Below are 8241 nucleotides of genomic sequence, written 5' to 3' on the forward strand. Positions count from 1 at the left end.
CTAATCCCTTCCTAAATATTTCACGATATATATTAAAGTGTATACATTCTTTCCGTAATATGTACAAATACCATCCAAAATAATAAAAGTTTCACAAAATACACCATTTACTAAGTATCTTTAACATTTAAATCATAATCCCAAAACACACAACATATGATTCCAATAAATCCATTGTAAATTTTTAAATCCATAGAAAAGTCTACTATCTGAAAACAAAAATCAACCTCTAAACATCTCAATCTTCTTAAGTATGATATCATGATAGATATCAAAGCATAACTTGGCTCTTATATCTTCTGAAAGCTCTTCTTGAAGTCTACTCATCATTTCTTCTACGTCCATTGAGTGACATTCAACCATTTTAAGAATGAATAATCCACAGTTTGCATCAGTCTTAATGCGACGAAAGAACCTTTTAGGGCAGAAGACTTTAAATGGAGTCATATCAACTGTTCCTCTGTTTCTTTCAGTGCCTAAGAGATAAGGTATCATCTCTGCAATACACACAAATAGTTATCAGAAATATATCATAAGCATATGATTCACATCATAATCAAATAAGTTCTTACCTGCAATTGGTATAACATGAGTTTTCACCAAGTCACCTTTACTCTCATGAGTTTGACAATCAAAAACAGTAATCTTTCTGGACTTGAAGCTTATTTCCATACCAATGAATTGTTTGTAAGTAGAGTTATAGGCAATACCATAAACTCCGTCGAGATCCTGCCACTTCTTAGTAGGAAGACAAACCAAAGGCAACTTCCCACTCACAATATCATTGACTTCTTTTGGAAACACATGTTGTGATTTAAAGTTATCTTTCTTGAAATTAAAGTATGCAACTTTCAAATTTGAAAAGAAGTATGGCCTCATAAAGGTTGATTTCAGAAGTCTCTTGTTGTGAAAATAAATGGAATCCTGGTTTCTTGTCAACCAAAGTAATCCCAAAGCTGTATCAATACGCTACATGTAAAAGAAGAAAAAGACTTTTAGTGTATTAGGAGAAATAGACACGATAATATTTGATAATCTGACATTCAGGATAGGATTCATGAGTCCAGCCAACACAAAAGAAACCGAAACAAAATTTGTGAGCAGTACCGTTTCTTGCAATTTCATCTCTGGTTTTCCCAGCAAATGTATCCAATGTGAGGTTAATGGTTCTGTATCCGTTATTACCCTGAAATTATAAAAAAACATTCTCTTATACTTGGATAAAAACTTACTTTTAAAAGTTGACGAGAATTGTTAAAACATCACACTAACCCTGGTATGATATTTGAGCTCTTCCAAGAATTTAATTCTTCAATGTTATTGAAAGATGGAGACAGTAAAGGGTTGAACATTGGATGAATAGCAGATGTGGCAGGGTTTCTTGGTGCTTTATATGGAGTAATGGTTGGAAATGATGGAGTTGTGAGTCGATTGCTTCGCCTTGGAACATGCTTCTCACCATCACCATCATATTTTTGCTTCTCACCATCACCATCAACTCTTTGATTCTTTCTTGGAATAACAATTTTATCTTTCTTATCCAGCTTTTTTTTTTTCCTTTTTCCTGAAATCAAGATGTAACAAAGAAACGTTTTTATGAATGTCTTCTTTGTACTTTTTACAAAAATCAGCAATGATATATACAAAACAAACAAAAACAGAATTAAATTGACATACCTCAGTTGAACTAAAACACTTAAGATCGAATGATGGTCCCTCGTCTTGTGGATTCTGTTTGTCTTCTTTTTCATCATCACCATCATTTGGGCTTTTTCCTTCTGGTACATTATGATTTTTTTTGTGATCACCTTCCTGAGGAAGGTTCTCTTCATCATCACCTTCCTAAAAAAGGTTCTCCTCATCACCCTACAAGCAAAAAACGTTTTAGAACCTTTATTAGAACAAATGGAGAACAAGCTTTAGTTGTGTAATGAGTTTACATGTGGTCCTATGTGGAGAACAAGCTTTAGTTGTGGTGGTGTTTTTCTGCAAACAAATATTTAATTTAGATCCTTATATACATAATTGTCAATAAACAAGTCACTCTAAACAATAGTTTTATTTACCTCTATTAGCAGTTCATTCACCTCTTCATTCTTCTCTTTTGGATTATCTTCACTTTCTTTTTCTTTTGACAGATACCGTACCTCTTCTTTTTAAAAATCAAGTATGACCAATGAGTCATAGATAAAAACACGGATGTCTTCTTCTAGAACTGCTTGCACTTGTGCTTTTCTCCATTTGTTCTTGTAGTTAACTACAATAACATCCAAAATCTGTACATCATCATGTCATGTTCTCCATTTGTTCTCCATATCATGGTTTTCATCATCATTCACAGCATCCTTAGCCATCTCAGGAACATCTTCTTTGTCACACTACCATTACCAAAACATTTTTTAAACCTTTTAGCACCATGGTTGTAAGACTTTTCTAAATATCTAAAATACAAGTTAAAAACATAAAATCCTTACCTCAGCAGTAAAAAACTCTTCGTTTTGGGTTTCATCATTTGTTTCACCCTTATCGTTCTGAGTAACTGGCTGGGTTTGATTGTGTTCTAAATCATCACCATCTTTATCCATCTCAGGAACATCTTCTATGTCACACTACAATTACCAAAACGCTTTTATGAAACTTTAATCACAATCTAAAATTCAAAATTCAAGTTAAAAAACTTTGAATCCTTACCTCAACAATCAAATCTAGCTTTTGTGTTAACTCTTCCGTTTGGGTTTCATCATTTGTTTCACCCTTGTCGTTCTGAGTAACTGGTTGGGTTTGATTTTGTTCTAAGTCATCACCATTCACACCATCCCTATCCATCTCAGGAACATCTTCTGTGTCACACCATCCCTATCCATCTCCTGAATATTCAAAATAAAAGTTTAAAAACTTACAAACTTAGAATTTTTATCTCGGCAGTTGAATCCAAATTTTGTGTTATCTCTTCAGTTTAGGTTGCATCATTTATTTCATCTTTGTCGTTATGAGTCATTGGAACAGTGACAGGAATGGTATCTTGTTGGGTTGGTAAAGAACTGTTAAATGGAGGGATATCCCAATCATCATTATTGCACTGCAATAGAAAATGAAAATAGTCACTGTTACTTGCAAGAAAAATTTACTAAATTTAGAAATATTGATAAACATATCCTTACAGTATCATTTGCTTTTGCCGAAACAAGTTTTTTCACCTTGTCCTCTATTTTGGATAAACGTTGATTTGTTTTGTCAAACCCCTCCTTGACAACTTTGAAAACCTTGTCTATCATTTCTACAAGTGACTCTCCTGAAGATGATGCTTTACATTTCTCCTTGTGATGCAACTAATATGATCTCATCGCCATTTCTTCCATCACTTCTCCAATATCTAGCATTCCTTTGCTCCAATCATCGACTGTCATTCTGTAACCTTTCTCCACTAGCTCAACCAGTAAATTTAGGTCTTGATCATAAGTGTCTTCCATTGAAACTGTGTCTTCTGGATCCTCTGGTATTGAAGGTAAAGTGCAGAATACCTTCAGCTGCACCCACATAAATTGATTTAGGCTGACATTCCCAAATTACTATAAATGCTTCCCAAATAACTATAAATCTTTCATGAAAGTTTAAGAGCAGATGCATAACTTACATTATCTGATGCTTCAATGATTTCCACCTGAGCAATTGATGGATTTCCTATGTATGTGTATTTTTCACATAAGAATGCAGTTGGTCTCTCCATTGCACTCAGTCTGCTATATGCCGTTTGTAGTTGTGGAACAGATTCAAGGATCCAAATAACAAAAGCCAATGGAAATCCTTGTAAATCATACTTCGGCTTCAGTAAATTTGATACAATATTCTTCTTCGGTTATGTGACATTCTTCTTAATGGATCCAATCAGCATATTGTAAGCCTCTCTCCCCCATGGGTAACTCATCATCGAATTAAAATCCTTTGCAATGTTGAGGTATGTTTGAGGAAACTTGCAAACTTTGTACATTTGCAAGAATATGCTTTCAATAAGCACCAACATTGCAAGACATAATCTTTTATTTGATTCGTTGCTGTCAGTGTTTTTAAGCATCTCTACCACCTCGTCGACAGTGTGCCTGATAACAGGATTTTCACCCAGGGTATCAATTCCCTATGCAGTTGTAGTACAAAGGGTTATCAATCCAAATGGTTGTTATGCTAGCAGATAGGATGCAATCCGAAGCAAGCAAGTCAAGCCAAGCTATAAATGGTTTTGTCTAACAATCCTAAAATAATAAAAGCAAAGAATATAAACAAGGAACCACACGACCTAAGCACTCGATGCAAGCATTCGAGTACAGGTTCGGGTGGGGTGATCGAGTAAACAAGGAACGTATGAACAACCCGGGGGGTTACTCGAAGCAGGTGATCGTGTACCTGTTCGGGTAAGGGATCGGGTGATGAATAAAAATGCAAGCAATTAAAATACGAAAGCTTCTAAGGATGGGGTAATCGACTCCTAAGTGTTCCTGACCAATACAGATGTCTTACATGCCTTAAGCAAATATTCCCTAGACAATGAATCTCTAAAATCTCGTTAAAACACTCTCGTCATAAAAACAATCAACCTTGATCACTCCCCTACCCAACTCTCGTTGGAGAAACATGACCAAGCAGACATTAAGAACTGATTCATTATTGTCAATAAACCCCTTACTCATCTAATCTCTTAGGCTAAGTGAGTAAATCTCTAAAATTGGTTGATTCAAGCATTTCATCTACACCTCTCGGTGGTAAAACACCTTAGATCTAATCTCACCCTCTCGGTTTGTTGACAGCATTAAGAACACCAATCTAGAAGGGAATTTATAAAATATAAAAATTCAAACAAAGATATCCTAACTGATCAAGAACACAAAATCATCTATCCCATCCCTAGAAACTTTACTACACTACTCGGAAATCATTGCAAAAGACATAGAAACAAAGATAAACGAAAATTGCATTGTATTGAAAGATAAAGTAGAGAAAATAGAGTACAAATTAGAAATCTAAAGAAATAACAAAAAGATATAAAATAAATCCTATGAAAAGTGGAAAAGGGTTTGAGTCGCTATAGATCTCTCTTAGAAGCTCTCGCTCTCTGGTTTGAGGGTCTGCGGCGTGCTAGGGCGAGATGAAGAAGAGGGGGGTTTATATATGGAAACCGATTAACCCTACCTTCCCGGTCCTGCCCGAGGGTCTGCTTGATGGGGTGCACGAGGATGTGCTCGGGTTGCTCTTCGGGTAGGTCCTCGGATTGTTCTTTCTGTTCTTGGATCCTCTTCGATCGGGTTGGCGTTCAGACTGTTCTTCCTGCTCCATAGCTCCTTCGGGTACATGCTCGGATTTAACCTTGTTTCTCCCCATTTTCGGCTCTTAAACACCTGTTTTCATCCAAATTATGCAAATGCAAGAATGCAACACCCTAAATGGCCTAAATGTGGATTCCTACGGTAAATGCCTAAAAATGCTAAGGTTGTGATAGAAACAATGCAAAATATGGACAAAAAATGATGTTTAAAACATGTAGATTAGAGAGTTATCAGTGCCTCTCTTTGTTGTTAACAACATCATCTTAATTGCCATCCCAGTCAGAGCGCTTTAGGCCAGTAACCATATGAAGTTCTCTTATTGAGAATCTCAAAGGTTGTGCTCCAAAATGAAACCAGAGTTCATTTTCCTTCAATGTGTGTAAGCTCCTACACAACACGCTGTGTACCATCTTCCCTGACATGGTCAAACCTCTTGTGCTAATTTTCAGAATTGGTCCTAAGAATGAATCACTAATCCTCCTGAAATCATCATAGAGGATGCCTTTGAGTGTCTTGATGTACTGGTACATTTGAAATTGGTTAATTTTGATTTCTGACTTTGGCTCCTCTCCTATCACGAATTGTAGCCTAGGCAGTTTTACACTTGTTGGAAAAGAATCACCCATTTTCCTGCAATATAAATTTGAGATCAGTAAATAATTTTATGGTCTATCTTGTTCGAACCCAAAAAAATACACACTCAAAATCATATAAGTGTAATCCATCATGAATTATTTTACTCCCTTATTTTTATTCGATCCTTCCTGAATAACAAACTCAAAATCATAACACACTCTCAAAAATGGTCTATCATTTTCGAACCGATAATAACACAATCAAAATTATAAAAGCAATGAAACCTAAAAACTGAAATAATCTACAACCCACAACAATTTCAAGATATTGTTTCATGAAATCCACAAAAACTCAAAAACAACAAGAATTTAACTGAAACCCACAAGAATCTTACTTAATTTTGCATCAAATTGATTTAGGGTTTAAAAAAATCAAAATTAGACACACATAAAGTCAAGAAAAATAATCCTAAAACGAAATATCTTGAGAGAATGGTGGCTACCTTTAACTACAGCCACAAAGAGATGAAGCGAGTCGAGTCGAGTTTGTTGAATCAGATCTCTTGGAGAATTTGAGAAGATGGTGTATAAGCCGTCGCGATTGAAATACTGAGAATAGGAAACAGTGTGAGAATGCGAGAGAACAGTATAGCAGCAACGAGATAGGTCGGTAAAGCGGCAAGCCTCCGGTAATCGCCGTATCAGATTTTTGGAATGAGGCGACGAAAGGAGATGAAGAAGAAGTCGATTTCGAGAATGATCTCTTGGGCTTTGAATTTTTTTTTGAGAAAAATAAAATTGGGCTCTAGTTTTTGTTAGCCCAAAACTTTTTCTCTTCATTTTAACTTTGTGATATTTTTGTAATTCAGTGCTAACTTTAGAACAAAAACCTAAATTTGTGCCATTTTTGTTAATTGCCCTTAATTATATGTAAGCACAATATAATTATTTAAAATGATTAAATTAAATTTATTGAGATTATGTTTTTTTAATTAGATTATATAAAGATATTTAATATATAATATTATTATTTTTGTAAATATTTAATTAATTTCTAATTTTTAGAAAAGATAATAACTCAATTTATGTGGTATAATCTTTTTAATTTAGTGAATATTGTGAGAGAAAATAGTTAAACTTCTCTCTTTGTCACAACTTTTTTTTAGTTTTACAAATACAATTAATTAATTTCAATTAGATATAATTACATTTTAAAACAAATTATTCACTTTCTTAAAACCATTCATCTAGAGATTAAGTAAATATATATTGAGAAGATTTATTGCCATATAAAAATGTTAATTTAGACTTAATAAGACAAATCCTTTATAAAATCCTACAGATGTTGGAAGCTGAATTTTACTATGTGTCACATTGTTGTAACTAAAAAAACATATCAAAACTGTGCATTTTAATAGTTCAATATAAATAGATGTACCGAGGAGCCACTCACTAATTTGCAAACTTGTAATCGGACCTTTTTTTTTTTTTTTTTTTTTTTTATCGCCTCTAGTCAAAGTCCGAATTTTAAAGTTTTCAGAGAATGGTTAGTTAAAAAAATATAAATATATTTTTACACATACATAACCATGTATTGCTTACATTATAACTTTTTCTTTTTTCAGGGGAACTATACATTCAAGTTAGGAGATACTTATGAAGATAACAGGCAAAGAGCTATAACCTGTGTTTATAGTTTTGGAGGTATACGTTAACACTATCTGCTTGCTGGTTACGTTAAGCTAATATAAACCATTTGTTAGTTATATATTGTTTATATATTACATATAAACATTGCAATTGGGATTTTACATATGTTTACGAATATTTTTTAAGGAGTTATTTCTGTAAAATTTTATCTACAAATGAACGCACTACTCGTGTTTGGAAAGGATTTGATGAGACCGAAATACAGAGGAAGGTAGATGAGATTTATAACCCAAACAATGAAAAGAGGTGCCCATGGTGTGATCATGTGCTTAATAATGATCATGTGCTTAATAAATCAGTGTTCCAACTAGGGCTACACATTATCTGGGCGGTGACCCAACACCTATCGCCTGGTATGATCATGTGATTAATAATGATCATGTGCTTGATAAATCCGTGTTTCAACTAGCGCTAGACATTATTTGGGCGGTGACCCAACACCTAACGCCTAAACGCCTACTCGGGAGTTAGACGATTTTTAAGCGGTTTAGACGTTTACAACAAAAACAATTTATATATATATATAATATTATCTATAAAATTATGTTATGATATATGTTGAAAAATAATAAATATTAAATCATAAAAAAATCAGAAAAATACATTTATTTAAGTTACATTAACAACATATGAACGTTTAT

General features: G+C 33.8%; 1 long non-coding RNA gene and 1 pseudogene across 1 annotated transcript; one reads left to right on the forward strand and one right to left on the reverse strand.

Moving 5' to 3' along the window:
- Positions 1 to 222: 222 nt before the first annotated feature.
- Positions 223 to 5941, reverse strand: LOC147941080 (uncharacterized; annotated as a pseudogene).
- Positions 5942 to 7297: 1356 nt separating this feature from the next.
- On the forward strand, positions 7298 to 7784 carry LOC104700777 (uncharacterized). The gene is made up of 3 exons (XR_753645.3): positions 7298 to 7436; positions 7516 to 7594; positions 7727 to 7784. It is a non-coding gene; the product is annotated as an uncharacterized LOC104700777 (long non-coding RNA).
- Positions 7785 to 8241: the final 457 nt, after the last annotated feature.

The sequence above is a fragment of the Camelina sativa genome, chromosome 7, assembly GCF_030686135.1.
Source record: "Camelina sativa cultivar CO46 ecotype springtype chromosome 7, ASM3068613v1".
Classification (NCBI taxonomy): Eukaryota; Viridiplantae; Streptophyta; class Magnoliopsida; order Brassicales; family Brassicaceae; genus Camelina; species Camelina sativa.